The sequence below is a fragment of the Dermacentor albipictus genome, chromosome 6 (genome assembly GCF_038994185.2).
Source record: "Dermacentor albipictus isolate Rhodes 1998 colony chromosome 6, USDA_Dalb.pri_finalv2, whole genome shotgun sequence".
Lineage (NCBI taxonomy): Eukaryota > Metazoa > Arthropoda > Arachnida > Ixodida > Ixodidae > Dermacentor > Dermacentor albipictus.
The window spans coordinates 109,809,082-109,827,622 of record NC_091826.1 but is presented as its reverse complement, the minus strand read 5'-3'; the positions used below and the strand labels follow the sequence as shown (position 1 = coordinate 109,827,622).

General features: G+C 45.2%; 1 protein-coding gene across 2 annotated transcripts in view; it reads right to left on the bottom strand.

Annotated features, from left to right (window-relative positions):
- Nucleotides 1-18,015, bottom strand: part of LOC139061343 (uncharacterized) — an 88,065-nt gene extending 70,050 nt beyond the window's left edge. The window contains exons 1-3 of one of the 2 annotated variants that reach the window (XR_011515373.1): nucleotides 17,549-18,015; nucleotides 11,774-11,890; nucleotides 11,072-11,355 (exon numbers count right to left, since the gene is read on the bottom strand). The gene's annotated coding sequence lies outside the window, so the exon portion shown is untranslated. Of the gene's footprint in view, nucleotides 1-11,071; nucleotides 11,356-11,773; nucleotides 11,891-17,548 lie in introns of those variants that run through there. The other variant, XM_070541256.1, reaches the window with a different exon arrangement.
- Between the last annotated feature and the right edge of the window lie 526 nt (nucleotides 18,016-18,541).

Below are 18,541 nucleotides of genomic sequence, written 5' to 3'. Positions count from 1 at the left end.
CACATCCATCCAACCAAGTAGTCACGCAATGTAACCTGCAGCGAACAGTTTGAACGCATGTCGTAGTATAACATCACAGCTCATATTGTAGCAGAACGGTACCGGCGCTGTTCGGATCGTCGCGTATGTTTTATGGCTCGTAAACCACAGCTTAGAAATAGAGGATAATACTGCAATATGGTCACATTAGTGATTGGAACATTCAGAAATACACAATTGATCTCCGAGGCTCATTGTAGGCTCAAGTATGCGCGCACACATCGCGCTGCGTGTTCCGTTCACCTCAACGGCAACATAAATTTATGCCATGATGCCTTAAACCACTTCAGCACGCCTCACAGAACCGTTTACCACGTAGAAGACGCACGTCATACTAAACAGACCGCACGACCGCGAAGACAAACGCCAGAACCTACCGCCGAGCGTATACCTGCCATGCAAAAGACCAAAGCCAGTATGGCGCTGCTCATAGGCGGCGCCACTGCGTTGACAATATGGCGGCGCCTACGAAAAAACAGTCTATATTCTTCGAAGTGCACAAGACGCCGTGAACGCGTACAATTGCTATTAATTGCAATAATGGAGCTTGTCCAGGTGGCCAAATCGAAACGCGCCAAGCGTCTCAAGGCACTGGCATGCCCGCGATAAATTCATAAGGGCGTTTCATTCGTTTGTCGATGCATGCGTCCGTGGCTTAAAGGGCCCCTGAAAGGGCTCGGACAAATTTTGTAGGCACGTAGGGTACAGCTTAACTAGAAAATTCGCACCACAATTTATGAGAAGCGTTACGTATTAATGGAGCTACAAGCGGTTAGAAGCTACCCTCCTCCCTAGCCATGCTTTTCCCCCTCAACTCGCTCGCCGAGCAAGCGGCGCTAAACTCCACCTTCACTGGCACTGCGTCACGATGCGACGTCACATTGTCCACTACCGGTTGTTTTGGAGCACGCCCCCTCCCGCGCGAGACCTCCCCGCTAGCCGCTAGGCCGTCGACCAAGACCTATCGAAGCAGCGTGCGTTGCGAGCATTCTGTCGTAGCGCCGAATGTGTCCGGTATTCCGGTAACCACAGGCAAGCTGGTCATTCGGCTAATGACTGGAGGCATAAACTCAAGCGGATGAAGGAACTTTAGCGTAGACGTACGTGAGCAGCCTGATCGGTGAGCACGGTCCAGATACTTGTTGGCGCAGCGCTTAACCAGTCAAACAAAGCGCTTATATTGCTCTGACCAAGTGTAAAACATTCTAAACATTTATAAAAACAAGGTGTTGATGATTACACTCCTGCGAAAAATCCACACCAGCAGCAAAGAAGACTACACTTTGTTGCTGCTACTCTGTATGGTTGAGCTCTGTGCCACCAGGTGGCTGCACCGTGCAGACCACTCACATTTGCCATTCTGCTCATCTCATGGCTCATCCCAGCACAGTCAGCCGGCCATACCCTGTCCCCTTGCGCTTGCGTTTGCCCTAATACCGGACTCGCCAAACTCTATTGCGTTAGTAATCTTCCGGTGTAAAGTGACGGCCACAAACGCGCAAATCCTGGCATCGATCGGATAGCGGCAGTCCGATGCGCAGCAGCCAGTTAGCTCGTATGCTGCCTTGTAGAGGGACACGATGTCGCAGCTTGACATATTGCCATTCGCTAGGTTTGCAGTCCACAAGGCAACAAAGTCGAATCATAGTGCTCGCGAAAAGACTGAGACCGACTCTGACCGAGGAGCTCTCGTCAAAACGGAGTACGTTGTAACACAAGCAGACGACGCTTGCTGTCTGCCGGAAGTGCTCAATTGTACTGAAAAATTGTTCTTGTGCCTTCCCTTTATGTTACTTTCTTTTTACAAAAACAAATTAACTAACATTCCAACTATTACGAAGATCAATTGTTTACCATAAAGTTGGAAAAATTATCGATCACCCGCCCTGCTCAGCCAATCGGATAGCTCGCCCCACTGACGTCATATGGGTGATTTCCGTCATATGGGTAGGGGCGGCTTAAAATTCCGCCGAGCAGCGTGCTGCGATCGGCAGCGATGTGCATTTTTAAAACCTTATAATAAATTACACGCTTTACGCGGAGCACTTAGATGTGTCAATTAATGATCAGAAGGACCCACTCTAACGACTCAGTATGTTTGTAGAAAATCGTCAAAATCGTTTCAGGGTCCCTTTAATGGTTTCAATATCGGGCTTCTGAACTAGAGTCCCTGTGTTCCGGATGTGCAGTCTTTACCCGCGAATGCTGAAAGCAAAAGTATGGCCTTCGAGATTTGCGTTTGCTACTCCGAGGGCGTTGTCAGTGACGCGTTTATTTCGACACCAACAATCATTCCCATAGTTTGGTTGCTCCACTGTGGCATTTGCTCTTCCGAGTACGTGCCTTCGACCACCGCCCACGAGAGTTTATAGGTCCCCTCCGAGCATATTGGATGGCAGTCGCTGTGCTACGGCGACCATGGTAGCACAGCTCTGCGCAGCACTTCGGGCGATGTGACGTGTTCAAGAATGGCTGAGTGACAAAGGCCGTGTCTTTTTTACGAATTCATGGAATTCATCTTCAAGGACTGTCGCGGTCATTCACCGCACCAGTACTGCACGTCACCCGCCGGCTCAAGGGGACGACTGAGCCCTCGCACTTCCGGCGACATGTGTTACATCGATAAATTTTATTTATAGGAAAGACAGGTCGACCTTCACAAGTGCGCTTTAGTCTGCTCCTCAGCACTGGCGAAGAGGAAAGGAGAGTGAAAGTACTGGGATGGATGATGATGATGAAAGAAGTGGCGAGTGCTTATGTACGTTAGACAGAGGCCCTGCTAGATCCGCTGGTCAAGTTTTGTGTCATGCGGAAACTTAAACAGCGCTTTAGTAGTCCGCATCGAAGTTTCAGTGTCAGGCCTCCTCCGACAGTGATTGCTCGCCAACGTACCACAAAGAAGCCATGGATGGATGGATGGATGGATGGATGTTATGAGCATTCCCTTTGGAACGGGGCGGTGGGTTGCGCCACCAAGCTCTTGTTACTATGCTGCCTAATATCCTATCTAGGTTAACCAATGAAAAAAGAAAAAAAACACTATGAACTACCACGTCCAAATTTTCTGATCCCCTATTGCGAACAGTGCTTTTGTACGTCTCCGCCTTATGTCGTTTCCCTACTTTTCTTCCACCAATCCTCCAATCGCCTCTTACTAATGTCTATTGCGGACCTGTTTGCTTTACCACTGCCCCCGCTGAACCCAAGGGCTTCAAGGAGGCCAGTGGTGCCTAAATCGACCACTGGGTAGACGTCTTCAGATTCTAATAAAATATTCTCCGTCGTTTCCCTAGCTTTACCGCAGCAAGCACATGCTTCTTCTTCTTTCTTATATCTCGCTTTATAGGTGCGTGTTCTAAGGCATCCCGATCTCGCTTCGAAAAGTAATGAGCTTCGGTTTGGTTTGGTTTGGTTTGGAGCCTGTAGATATAGCACAACCCACTACAGGGGACTGGCCATGAATCGGGCGGCAGTGGGTTGAAAAAGAATGAAAACGTAAATAGGATTTTTTTTACTGAATATGTGATATTAAATTAATTCTAATCGTTAATAATAATTTTCATGCTATAGTTTCTTAAAGGGACCCTGAAACGATTTTTACGATTTTCTACAAACGTACTGAGTCGTTAGTGTAGGTCCTTCTGATCATTAATTGACACATCTAAGTGCTCCGCGAAAAGCATGTAATTTATTATAAGGCTTTAAAAATGCACATCGCTGCCGATCGCAGCACGCTGATCGGCGGAATTTTAAGCCACCTCTACCCATATGACGAAAATCACCCATATGACGTCAGTGGGGCGAGCTATCCGATTGGCTGAGCAGGGCGCGTGATCAATAATTTTTCCAACTTTATGGTTAACAAACGATCTTCGTAATAGTTGGAATGCTTGTTCATTTGTTTTTATAAACAGAAAGTAACATAAAGAGAATGCACAAGAACAATTTTTCAATACAATTAAACACTTCCGGCACACAGCAAGTGTCGTCTCCTTGTGTTACAAGGCACTCCATTTTGACGAGAGCTCCGCGGTCAGAGTCGGTCTCAGTCGTTTCGCGAGCGCTATGATTCGACTTTGTTGCTCTGTGGACTGCAAACGTGGCGACTGGCAATATGTCAAGTTGCGACATCGTGTCCCTCTGCAAGGCAGCATACGAGCGAACCGGCTGCTGCGCATCGGACTGCCGCTATCCGATCGGCGCCAGGGTTTGCGCGTTTGTGGCCATCGCTTTACACCGGAAGATTACTAACGCAATAGCGTTTCGCGAGTACGGTATTAGGGCAAATGCAAGGGCAAGGGGACAGGGTCTGGCCACTTGACTGTGCCGTAACGGATGAGCAGAATCGCAAATGTGAATGGTCCGCACGGTGCAGCCACCTGGTGGCACAGAGCTCAACCATACACAGCAGTAACGAAGTGTATTCTTCTTTGCTGCTGGTGTGTATTTTTCGCAGGAGTGTAATAATCAACACTTTGTTTTTATAAATGTTTAAAATGTTTTACACTTGGTTAGAGCAATATTAGCGCTTTGTTTTGCAGGTTAAGCGCTGCGCCAACAAGTGGCTGGACCGTGCAGACCGATCAGGCCGCACGTACGTCTACGCTAAAATTCCTTCATCAGCTTGAGTTTATGCCTCCAGTCATTTGCCGAAATGACCTGCTTGCCTGTGATTACCGGAATACCAGACACGTTCGGCGCTACGACAGAATGCTCGCAACGCACGCTGCTTCGATAGCTCTCGCTTGGGGTCGACAGCCAAGCGGCTAGCGGAAAGGTTGCACGTGGGCGGGTGCGGGCTCCAAAACAACCGGAAGTGGACGATGTGACGTCGCATCGTAACGCGAAACCAGCGAAGGCGGAGCTTAGCCCCGATCGCTCGGCGAACGAGTTGAGGAGGAAAAGCATGACTAGGGAGGAGGGTAACTTCTAATCGCTTGTAGCTCTAATATTACGTAACGCTTCACTTAAATATCGGTGTGAATGTTCTACTTAAGCTGTACCCTACGCGTCTACAAAATCTGTCCGAACCGTTTCAGGGGCCCTTTAAAATTAGAAGTTAATATATTGTTTGTTTCTTCTTTTGGAAAATAAAACAGTAAATTTAGCATGGAAGTCTCCTTGTTTCCATTATAAAATTATATATGGCATCACATAAGTTCCTATTACAGTGTCCTAGTGCCGACGCCCCCAGAGACAGAATGATAGGTAGCGTGATGGCTAATCCAAGTTGGCGGAAGTGACCTTCTAGAAGTCGTTTTCTATGCACGTTGAGCCTACGACACTCAATAAAAAATGATCCATAGTTTCGGGTTCATTGCAGTGAAAACATATAGGAGAAGGCGCCAAATCAGACCTGTGAGAATAGAAATTAAGCCGTGGTGTTCGGCAACGCAGACGCGTAAATGAAACTTCAAATTTTCTTGTTGCACACCATCCGCTGTGCCAGGGAAATCTAAGGTGCTGAAAATCGGCGTTATCTAATACACATGATTTGGCATGTTCTTGAATGGAAAAATTTTTAAATCTTGCAGAAGTAACATATGCCGAAGGTTTTAAGATCCTCAGTACCGGGCCTTTAAGAGATGCCGCTGCTAGTGCGTCTGCTGACTCGTTTAAAGTGAGCCCCACGGGCCCTGGCACCCATACCAGGTGGAACTTCCCTTTGAGTTTTCATAAATGGTTTCTTTCCTGAATTCGTTTTTTCCTCTTAAGTAGCTACTCATGGCAGGTTTCTTTTCCATTGCCGCCACCCATGAGATTAATTCAGCCTCTTTGACTTTCCGCTTGACCTTCTTTGTTGCTGTGTTGCCCAACCCACAGGCCGCATACTTGCTGGTAAGCTTCCTAGTTCTTTTCCTCCATTGTGAATCAATGTTTTGCCTGTCCAGATACCTGAACACTCTCCCAGCCCATTTACTTTCTTCCATATTCCTCAGCCGTTCTTCATACTCAATTTCACTGCGAGCTTCACTCACTTCAAAACTAGTCTAGCCCATATCCCCCTGCACAGCATCATTTGTAGTCTTCCCGTGAGCGCCCAATGCGAGGCGACCCACTGATCTTTGGTTCCCGTCGAGTCCCGATTGTACCCCTGATTTATAGCAAACAACCGCATTTCCAAAAGTAAGTCCTGGAACCATTACACCTTTCCACATACCTCGGAGGACCTCGTACCTATTGTATCCCCATAGCGCTCTGTGCTTCATTATGGTTGCATTTCTCTTCCCCTTTACTGTTATTGTTTTTTCCTGTGTTTCCATATATCCATTGCCTTCGTTTATCCATATACCAAAGTATTTATATTCTGTTACCCGAGGTATTTCTTGGCCCTGTATCTCCACTGTCTGTTCACTGTTTTCATTGAATACCATAACACCTGATTTTCTAACACTAAACTTCAAGCCTAAATCGTTGCCTTCCTGTCCACAGATATTAGCCAGACGTTGCAAATCACTTTGCTTGTTAGCGAGCAACACAATGTCGTCCGCATAAAATAAACCTGAGAGTTGCTGCTCTATTAGTGTACCTGCCCGTTTGTACGAGAGAATAAACCCGATATTACTTCCTTCTAGCGCCCTCTCCATCCTCACCATGTACATCATAAACAGCAGCGGGGATAAAGGGCACCCCTGCCTCAGTCCCTTGTTGATATGAACTTTCTCCTCGCTCCTCATCCCTTCCTATTAAACGCAAACGGTATTTTCTAGGTAACTCTCTCTCAAAAGCTGTACGTAGACAATCGTTACCTAAGCTTTCGCCATCCAGAATATCCCACAAAATGTTGCGGTCTACGTTGTCGTAGGCTCCTGTATTGTCCAAAAAGGCCACATATAACGATCTGCTTTCTGCTTTTGATATTTCAATACACTGAATAAGATACAAACAAGTTATCATCCACTCAGTTAATTATCAGCCACTTGCTGCACTCCACCTCCCCCTGGCGCGTTCTTGATCGCGTTACCGCGAGCTCGCTCGCCTCTTTTGCTTGCGCGGGAAGGCGGCATTCGTGGAGCAATCATATTGCGCCTCACCCTCGCACATAAAGCACATTGTGCGGGGTGCGATAGGATCTTGTCACATTTGGGACTTTATACGGAACACGATGCGGTTCCACTTAGGTGGCTTCGCTCTTGTTGCGCAGCACGCGACTTCAGATGTGCATTTGCAAGCAGCCGCTCGTAATTCAATCATTTGACCGTGTTTTCCTGGAAGTTTCCATTTATTGTCTCGGCATTCCTTTGCGGCGGCAGTGAAATTTCGCTATTTTGAGATCACATACAAACGCACTTCGTTATATTGAGGTTCTAAATAGATGGTGTTCAATGGACAAGAGGTTATGAAAACTTAAATACTTCATTCAGGGGTGCGACTGCCCAATGAAATTTTGGTACAATTTTTGGAGCACATAAAATTGCATTTTGGAACAGTCTAAATTTCATTGTGGAGCAATTTGGAGCAGATAAAATTTAATTTTGAAGCTGATATGAGCAGGTCAATCTAAATTTTGGCGGAATAATGGTAAATTTATTTATGGGGTTTTACGTGCCAAAACCACTTTCCGATTATGAGGCACGCCGTAGTGGAGGACTTCGGAAATTTCGACCACCTGGGGATCTTTAACGTGCACCTAAATCTAAGCACACGGGCGTTTTCGCATTTCGCCCCCATCGAAATGCGGCCGCCATAGCCGGAATTCAATCCCGCGACCTCGTGCTCAGCAGCCCAACACCATAGCCACTGAGCAACCACGGCGGGTAGCGGAATAATGGTAAATGAAATATGGCAGCACACTTCAAAACCGTGATGAAACCAACATGAAGCACGTAGCAGAAGTGCACTTTGTTGCTATAGCATACTAGAATATGGAAGATAATGAGAAGAAAGGGGGTAACCCAAGGGGCCCGAATTTATGTGGAATAGTGTGTCGAGAGGCGGCACGGCACATGCTTTCCTGTAAAGCCCAGAACGTCAGTGGCACTACGATCGAACTATATATTCCCACGCCAGCGCTCATGATGACAGCGGAAAATGCTCCCAAATTACGCGGTCCAATCGACGCGGTAACAAATTCTCAGTCACAATAAGTCACCGCAGACTCAGAGAGCCGCGATCAACCCAGGGCTAATATAATGTAAAGCTATTTCAATCTGTTTTTATTGCGACATCAATCATACGGACACTCCAAGTGCATTTCTGCCATCGGCATAGCCGTGGTGTTCCGTATAAAGTCCAGGGGCAATAATATCGTCGCCATGTGCCGTATGCTGTACAGTACGTGCGAGTTGAAGCACGCAAGGGTGAGCCGACAATGGCACCTTAATCTCTAGCGTGCAAGGAAGTTCATTATATTGAGGTTTGACTGTATATGAATACATGTGATAGCCTGTTTCCCCCATTGTTTTTTTTTTGATCGCAATAAAATGATATTGCCGATACCACCTCATGCCGATGCCACCTCGTGATACGTAAAGAGAGGACAGATGCCCTGAAGATACTTTTTTAGTTTCCTAAACATTCCCTCTACAAGTGTTTCGAAAATGTGAGTGCCAGGTACATACAACTCTTCCAGATTGCACTGAAATCAGACTTCCAGTTTAAGCTAGTTCGCAGTGAAATTTTCATAAACCTAGGGGCTGAGGAGTGCCCAAAATTGAGACGCACGCTCTTCCCTCCTCCTATTCATGATCATTCATGTAATCATAACTGTTTATAAAAAAGTATGAGGGACGTTTCGAAAGTAAGCTTCGTCGTATTTTTTTATAGAGAAGATGGTACACCAGGTGAAAGAAACAATCGTCATAAGAATTCATGTCCATTGCTGGTTCAACGACGTCAGCAGCATCAGTGGGGGAGGAATGACGCATGTGCTGAGTGCCGAAGAGAGAGTAATAGCAGACCGCCGTGCCCATGGCTATTCGAGTACAAATTACAATGGCAGACAGATGTGTGCCGACAATGTGGTCAGCAATGGGAGTGCGTGCCGCTTTCCGGTATGAATGGGCATGTGGGACTACTGTGTCCCTCATCCATGAACGCCTACAGATCTTGTATGATCTTGTATGGCGAAGAGGTCACGTCTCGGGCCTTGCGTCGCCGGGTACCGAGTTTTAACCGAGTGGTTTCTTCAAACTCATTGCGCACTACAACATGTCTCAATGTTGGTGGCAACTATGTGGAAAAATAGTGCAAGGTGTATAGTTTGTGATGCCATGGTGCATTTTTTTTGGCAATAATGTTTCCGTGTGAAAATAACTGACGAAACTTACTCTAGGAATGTCCCTCATACAATAATGGTGAAAACACCAAAAGCTTAAATACATACTTCTTCAACACATTTTTCAATAAATAACCTCAAGTAAATCAGAAGTATGCATCAGTTGCAGCGATGCCACTAAAATAATGACAAGAAAGCCATGCTTCACCGTAGTCATGACAGATCACACCACCAATCTCTTGCAGCGAAACCAACGCTTTTCTAGAAGTGTCGCTGTAGTTCACGTGCACTTCAGATTTGTTGCGGAAGAAAGAGGTAAGTGATGCCTGCAAGCATGGTGTTAAACTAAACCCACCGAAAAGTAACACTTCTGTGCAAAATTTCAGAATAAACGCACTAACGGTTCACCTGGATGACTCCCATATACCCGACGCTCCAAGTGACAAAGCCAAAGCTGTTTTGGTTATTTCTTTGTGCAGTCTTCATCATTTAGGCACTCTTGGTGAAATTCGGCACAGGAATTTGTGCGAACATTAAAATGCGGCAATTGGAACAGAATTCCCACCTCTGGAACTCTTGTCCACTTCCTTCATTTGCATAAACGTATGCTTCAATGAGCTCCAATTTGTCCACAGGGGCCATATACAGAAACGTTCGCCTTCCGCGATAGTCACGTTCAATAAATCAAGCGACGGCTTACCCGTGACGTCAGCGTGCACTACCAACATGCGATGTCGCACGCTTCACATTGCATGAGAAAGAGCACCGTGCAGACCTGCTCGGGTGTGTTGTTCTCGAGTGTAGTGGCTGCAGTACAGGTTCTGCGTACCGACTACGGTTGATTGCAGCCCCTTTAGGTAAAATAAATTAAATAAGGAAGTGTGAAATGTTTTATTTTAAATGAATCAACAAATATCGCTGTGAAACACCGTGTAAGACGCCACCAAGAAAGCGACTATAAACTACCACCTACCTTATCTCTACTACACTCCACCACCAACCGAACACCAAATGACGTGTTCATTTATTCAATATATGTCGAGAGCACCCATCAACACCATGACACTAAAATGGCGTAGGCCGGTACTACTAGATGGTGTTTATTTTCCGGTTTTGCTAGAAACGCCAATCAGTGAGCGCCGTTTGCCGAAGTGTGGCCAAGGCGGTAGTTTTGTGGAAGGCGAATGTTTCAGAATATGGGCCGAGGTATGCAGTGAAAAAAGATAAGATACTCTCCCGTGGTACATACAAATACACTCACAAGCGACATTGAGGGAGCTCAAGGAAGACAACTAGGATGCCTTGAATTGGTGCCAACATTTCAACTAGAATACTTGTCCTCATCTATATTTTAAATAGGAAAACCCTTTCACCAAGGCGTTGGCACTACATTGCAGCTTCCTCGTCGTCATTCTTTAGTTCCCACTACAGCTACTACACATGCTTCCTTAGGGAGCAGAGTCTTGTGAAAGTCTACCATCCTGTGAGCAAAGTGAACTGAGGTTGAGAGAGAAAGCCACACGCGTATAGGGGGCAGGCTTTTTGTGACACCAGCAATGAACCTAGCTGCTTTATTTGGAACACTTGTGAACCACTTTATTATGAACTGAACACAGACAAGCTTCACCAGTTGTTTGTTTCTTTCTCAGCAAATAAAAATATCCCACTGTATGCATAGAGATATCACCTTGCACAGGCTCCTTCACTGCACACAGCTGTCTGCTGTTACAAATCAATCGGAAAATCTTGAATGAGTAAAAAATATGAAAAACAAAACGAAAGGGTCATCGTCTGAATCAGCTGCAGGAGAATAATTAATAAATAAATAAATAAATAAATAAATAAATAAATAAATAAATAAATAAATACATAAATAAATAAATGGGCTAAGCAAAAATAAAACGACAGTGCTGCAATTTCGTGTGTTTTGACAGCAGCAGGTTAGTTAAAGCAGTTTTGAACTTCGGTTTATCTTATATTTTTTAAGACAGATTTGGGACGGTGATTCCAATTGGCTGACGTACTTGGGATGAATGAATTGAAAACGTGGTTGGTGTGGCATGAAGGAACACCAACCTTATGACGATGGTCGGTGGTAGCTGAAACGTAACGAGGGAGCGTTATCAATTTATTAAGAATGGGGTTGTCATATTGTAACTTATGCAACAGGCAAAGGCAAAATATTCCTACATTGTGATAACCAATGGTAATGATAAGCTTCCTTTCTTATTAGTGACGCTGGAGTTACGGTGATAATTAGAAAGAATGAAGCGAGGCGCCCGGTTCTCGACAAATAAGTTAAGTAGTTTTACAGAACTAGAAGATGAAAATTGCGGCGTATGTTGCCCAGCATGCGATTAGCATAGTTTGTTATATGGCCTACATGCATTTTCCAAGAATGATGAGAATAAATAAATATGCCTAGACATTTGTAACGGGGCACAGATTTGAGGTTAATAGTCTTAAGATGATATGAGGGCAGTGTGGTTTCACGATGAGAAAAACGCATGCACTTACATTGGCCTATGTTTAGTTCCTTCTTCCATGTGTTAGCCCAGTCAGCAGCATAGTTGGTATCAGACTGAAGACCAATATCGGAGTCGCTGTTAATTTAGCGGTATATGACACAGTCACCTGCAAAAGGATTAATTGATGAGCATAACCTATCAGGTAAATTGTTAATGTAAATGAGAAAAGGCAACGGTCCCAGCGGAGATACTTGTTACACACCCGATTCAACTGTAGAAATGGCAGAGGAAGCGCTATTAGCTGTGACAAATTGCAAGCAATCGGTGAAAAAAGAGTGCAGCCATTAAAGAACATTAGGATCAAGGTTAGGTTTACTTAGCTTTAAAAGAAGCAGTTGATGAGAAACCTTGTTAAACGCTTTTGAAATATGTAGGAATATACAGTCCACAATGGAACTCTTGTCAAGTATCGAATGTCGATCCTGTGTAAACGATAAAAGTTGAGTTTCAAAGGAAAATGACTTGAGAAGTCCATGCTGATGAGCATAACATGTTCCATAATTTTACCGGGAATGCACGTATGTGAAATGGGCCGATAATTATGTGGCGAATGGCTATCCCCAGACTTGTGCAAGGAAATCACCTCCTCAACCTTCCAGACTTCTGGAATGAAGGCTGTCTGAAGAGCTTGCTGGAATATATGAGAAAGCATTACAGCACTGTACACTTTAGTGATGATTAACTACTTGGAATTCATATTGTCAATGCCACATGATGAAGAAAATTTTAACTGATGTGTTATTCTTTCTATGCCAGCAATATCAAACACAATAGGGTCCATCGGTAAAAAGTGTGCTGATGCACTCGCGCGTCTCTGCAGCTCTACGCTTGTGGAGCAATTGCTTTTCTTTGTCCTAGTGAAGTAATCGACGTGCTGCAAACATCAGCTGATTTCCCGAAATATCATTAAGCTCATTAGCGCAGAGCTAGGCAACGGCGTCAGCGGTACAAAGCCGGTGTAACATTACCGCACGCCTACCAGTCACGCCGAGTAATGTCACGAGACGAACCAATGACGCATTCGACGACTGTAAGGACCGGGGCCTACTTTCACACGCTTAGTGCGCTGAAACTAAGGCGTGCGTGCTTGAAAACTCAATGCATTGCGCATTTCTGCAACGGGATCCTGCACGATTCAATTATTCATGGAAATGAATGCTAGAAAGTTGAACTAAACTATGGGGTTTTGCGTGCCAGAACCACGATGCGATTATGAGCTATGCCGTAGTGGAGGACTACGGAATAACTTGAAACGCCAGAGATTCTTTAACATGCACATAAGTCAAAGTACACGATGTCTTCGCATTTCGCCCCCCTTGAAATGCGGCCGCCGGGGCCGGGACTTGAGTCCGCGACCTTGCGCTTAGCAGGAAAATAGCACAGCCCTTGAGCAACCACGAGAGGTCAATAAATCTTGTATCGGATAAAACACATTCGTTCAAATGTTCCACTCGCTTGACCATTATATCATTAGTTCATCTTTTGATGTAAGCAATTGTAAAACCAATACTGGTAAATGTATCTCATGGATCCCAACTATAGAACCAATTGCTTCCAGTACAACTGGTGATGGCTCCAGTTGAATCCCAACAGAAACGAGTTGCTAGCCAGTTGGCTTCTAACTGGCACCAGTTGTCCTGTTTAACTGGGACCAGTTGGTTTCCTGCTGGAACCGGTTGGTCACATTCACTACCAATAGAAACCTGTTGGGTTCTAGTTGAATATGCTTGTCTGGGATATTACTTACAGTAAAATATTTCCTACGTTGAGAAAACGATACCCGACAACGGCGGTTTATTCCAGGGTTTGAGAGAAGTACAAGTCACGGGTGAAGAAGGTGTAAATAAACGCTGTCGGAATTCAAGTAGGCGATCATTGGCTGCATTTTTGCATATTCCAGACGTAAATTAAAATAAGTCCTTCGAAAGCAGAGTGCCGTTCGTTTATATAAAACCACTTATTGTGTCCATGGCGTGTTTCAGTTGTGAATTGAAATACGAAATCGATTTTTTAGCGAGTTTTAATGCACATTGTTCATTGGACTTTCTTATCCAAGGCCTCCATAGTCTCACCAATGATATGAGTTGAATGGAAATGATTTTTATTTTCCAATGGCGCATGGGGAGAGCCAAGGAAACAAAGCTTCATGAGCAGCTTGACAAGCCCATCGACCTCTACAGTACGTTGTCACAGTCTGCGAGCCGGATGCATAATGAAAAAAAAAAAAAACTCGCACGCAAAGTTTTTGATATTCGCAAGAAACAAAACATGCTCGAACATGAGGCAGAACATAGAAGTATTAAAATGATGTAGTGAAGTATGTAGTGAAATTAAGAAAAGGTAAACGAGAGATTCGCAATGAATGAAAACAAAACATCTCGCAGTAATATGCTTATACAGCAAATGATAAGCGCTTAAACGAAAGCATTACACAGAACATAAAACGATGACACTGTATTCCGATGGTATATACACTGCAACAGACTGGCATGCTGTAGCAACCGTATCAACACTTATTTCGCAGAATGTTATAAACACATGGCTAAGACACACCACAAGGGATATAAATTAGAGTTTTGCGAGAAATATTCCATACAAGTGCTTCCATGTGTTTACATTTGTTTAATGTACGTGGTAGGATGTTAACTAAACTTGGAGTTATGTACTTAGTTTAGCATTTCGGAACGTGCCAAAAATCTCAGTGCCTGCTGTTATGCACGGGTACATTGGTATGAAGAAGCGCCACAGCGCACAGGTTATTGACATTAGCTCTTATTTACCTCCTGTAACTATCAGTTAGCCTAACGCAATAAATGTCAGAAATTTATTAACGTATGTAACAAACGAACAAGTCATCTTCGTGTGTGAAAATACTTTCCTTAGAAATTGAGCACAATACCTTCTTCTATAAAGTGAACATTTTTTTGCAAGTTAGTAGCGATTGCTGTTCCCCATACAAGCTGGCAATAATTCAGGTCTGACAAAAGTGTAAATTACACGATTAAGACTTTTACTTTCATTGGAAGGAAGTGCCGATGTCAGCCTATTAGTCCTCCTATACGGCACAGCTTTGTTGCAACTGCATTTGCCCGATTATCCCAACTCAGGTGACCCGCAAAACGCACACCTAAGTGTCTTAGGCTATCCACAAAGACAGTTTTCTCGGAACCAGAACATAACTGGGACCTCAACGGAACTTGCTTGCTCTTAGCCGTGATTACTCGTTTAGCATTGAACTCATTATTCTTCAGCTAATCTACACCTTATTACCATTCTTAAACAAAACAATTTTTTCACGATATAGAACTGCAAAACTGTCAGTGTTGGCCTAGGTGAGGATGCGCATAGATTTTGTGTTCTCGAAAGCGCTCGACTGCGCTGACAATAAAAAGATTGATTTCCTATCTAAGCTATATTTAACTGTTCTAAAACCGGTCGGGACGACAATTTCGATGCAATTTTTGACCATCACTTCACTCATCTTCAAGGGAGCCTATGTTTTCAACTGTATTTCTTTTTCTACGTACATTGTGCTAGTATACTCTAACTGTACTAAGGAACTCGAAGTTGAATAATCAGTAGGGTTTTTGAGCGGTTTCTTCATTCTTACGTACACGCATATGTCGAAATAATCGCTGGCTTTATTATTTTTCTCATTGTAACATATCTTGCCCTTCTTGTCATATAATCCTACCGTGTACTACATGGCCAATATTGCGCCGTGGGTATTCTGCCAATGTCTGGAATAACCACCACCATCATCATCATCATGCGTGCATGCACCACAAAGACGAAGGCAACCCGTTGTGCCACTGGCTCTCTTCCGGCTTCTACGTTGGTGACAACTTGGCAAAAAATAGGTGAGCTATCTCGTCCACGTCTATGTCTCGAGAACGCCGAGTAAACAATTTCTACGTGCTGAACTTCTGTGGCAGGCATTCTTAGTTTATTACCGCTAAACAGGGCACCACTGTAAGTTAAATGAGGCGTACAACTCCTGCGGGACCCGCCGTGGTTGCTCAGTGGTTATGGTGTTAGACTGCTGAGCACGAGGTCGCGGGATCGGACCCCGGCCATGGCGGCCGCATTTCGATGGGGGCGAAATGCGCAAACACCCGTGTACTTAGAATTAGGTGCACGTTAAAGTACCCCAGGTGGTCGAAATTTTCGGAGTCCTCCACTACGGCGTGCATAATCAGAAAGCGGTTTTGTCACGTAAAACGCCATAATTTAATTTTTAATATATCTCCTGCGGGGACGGTAGAGTATCCATCTCCAGTGCAAGAGGACCGTGATTCGAATCCCGGCGCCTCGCAATTCTCCCTCGGGAAATACAAAAAAAACCGTGTGTTGAGAAAATTGCACAAACAGGCCTGGAGTGCGGCCTGATCCCGGTGACCAGAACCGGTAACGCACTCTCTCACCAGAGTAGGATTGGCCACCCTGGTGCAGTACTTGGCCACAACCTCCTATATGAATACAACAACCAAACCCCGGCCCTCAGTCCCCAGCAGCCGCGAAGCAACTGACCACGGCGGCGGTCAGATCTGTGACGCTGCAGAAGGTGCTAAGAATACCTGGCTCCGGACAGGCCGCCATTGGAATCTGAACCTGGCAACGTTTAACGTTAGAACGCAATCTAGTGAGGCGAGTCTAGCAGTGTTATTGGAGGAATTAGAGGGTAGTAAATGGGATATAATAGGGCTCAGTGAGGTTAGGAGGACAAAAGAAGCACATGCAGTGCTAAAAAGCGGGCATGTACTGTGTTACCGGGGCTTAGCGGAGAGACGAGAACTAGGAGTCGGATTCCTGATTAATAAGGAAATATCTGGTAACATACAGGAATTCTATAGCATTAACGAGAGGGTGGCAGGTCTTGTTGTGAAACTTAATAAGAGGTACAAATTGAAGGTGGTACAAGTCTATGCCCCTACATGCAGTCATGATGACCAGGAATACGAAAGCTTTTATGAAGACGTAGAATCGGCAATGGCTAAAGTGAAAACAAAATACACTATACTGATGGGCGACTTCAATGCCAGGGTAGGAAAGAAGCAGGCTGGAGACAAGTCAGTGGGGGAATATGGCATAGGCTCTAGGAATAGTAGAGGAGAATTATTAGTAGAGTTTGCAGAACAGAATAATATGCTTATTTGAAGTAGTAGCTTAGCGCAAATAAAACCACAGACACAAGGAAGACCAAGAAGGACAAGTGCTACTCACAACTGTTTAATGGAAAGGAAGGATAGTGCATATATATATATATATATATATATATATATAGAGAGAGAGAGAGAGAGAGAGAAAGAGAGAGAGAGAGAAAGAAGTTTAATGACACGAAATGCCGAGAGGTCGGCCTGAGGTATATTCCTCTAGCCAGCTACTCGGCATTGGGGGAAGGGGAAGTGGGAAAGAAAGAGGGAAGAAAGAGGTGCATGATGGGTGACGATGACGATAGAAGGAAGATGTAGAAAATATGGCAAGCAATTGGGCATGCTCAAAGTCTGCAGTCCAGGCCCGTAATTTTTAAAAAGTTCAGTAATGCCTTGATGGCCTTAAAACTCGACTGAGCGTATGGCCAAGAGCCTTGTGATGTTGTTAGGATCGTCACGTTGCAAAGCGTGTGACGCGAGGAAGATGGAGGAGACGGTACATGATGAGCAAACACACAATTATATTAGACGGCACGTGAACACGAAAAAAATATCTTAAACTAGCCCCACACACACACGGTTGTTCGTAAACAAGACAAATATAGTCTCACGAGGTTGCGGTAGAAGTACGGACTGTGGTGAGGCGTAGAGTTCTTGAAGTGGAACACTCGCTCGTCGACTGATGACCGGCGTGGTGGTAGAGCAGACGCAGCGGCACGGGGCAGGAAAAGGTGGACGGCCCACAGCTCCGTGGACGCGAACAGGCCACTCTGGAGTCTCGAGCAGGCCCCAGGTGCTCGTTTTGATGACGGATGCCTGGTCACCCGAACCTCGCGCGTAGAAGCGGGTTCGAGGCTGCAGCAGGCCGTTCCGGGGTCTCGTGCGAGGCAACGACCTGAGGCGTTCCCAGTCCCGAAGACGGACGCCCGGTCAGGTGAACCTCGCCAGGAGATCTCGGTTCCGAAGGCCCGGTGGCCCTAGTCGCGTCGGCGTTCGAACGATCTCCGTTGCGCGAGCCCCTTCTCATGCGCTGCACGAGCCTCCTTCCTCTTTCTTTTCTCTTGTTGAGGACCGCCGCAATGTCGTCTGCTCTTGCGCTCGGTCCTTTTTGTGTACTTCTTCACAAGCCTAAAATAATATCCTCCGACAACGGTGCGCTGTCGAGACGCGTAAGGTCCTTGACCAACCTATCACGCTCTTCCACAAACTTAGGGCAGTCACAAAGCACATGACCTATAGTCTCAGTCACATTGCACACCTCACAGTGTGGAGACTCGGTGCGTCGCATGAGGTGCACGTATCCGCGCGTAAACGCTACCCCCAGCCTTAGTCTGTGCAGAATACTGGCATCGCTTCGTTGAATTTTCGGTGGTAGCCTAAAATTCATGGTGGGGTCCAATCTCTGGAGTCGTCTGTGGCGATTATCTGGATTGTCCCAGTGCTTTGCTGTCAATTTTCGGATGACACTGGAGAGGAGACAGTTGGCGTCCGCTCTTGAAAAGGGAATTGAAAGCAGGGACTCTCGTTCTTCGAGTGTATATATATATATATATATATATATATATATATATATATATATATATATATATATATATATATATATA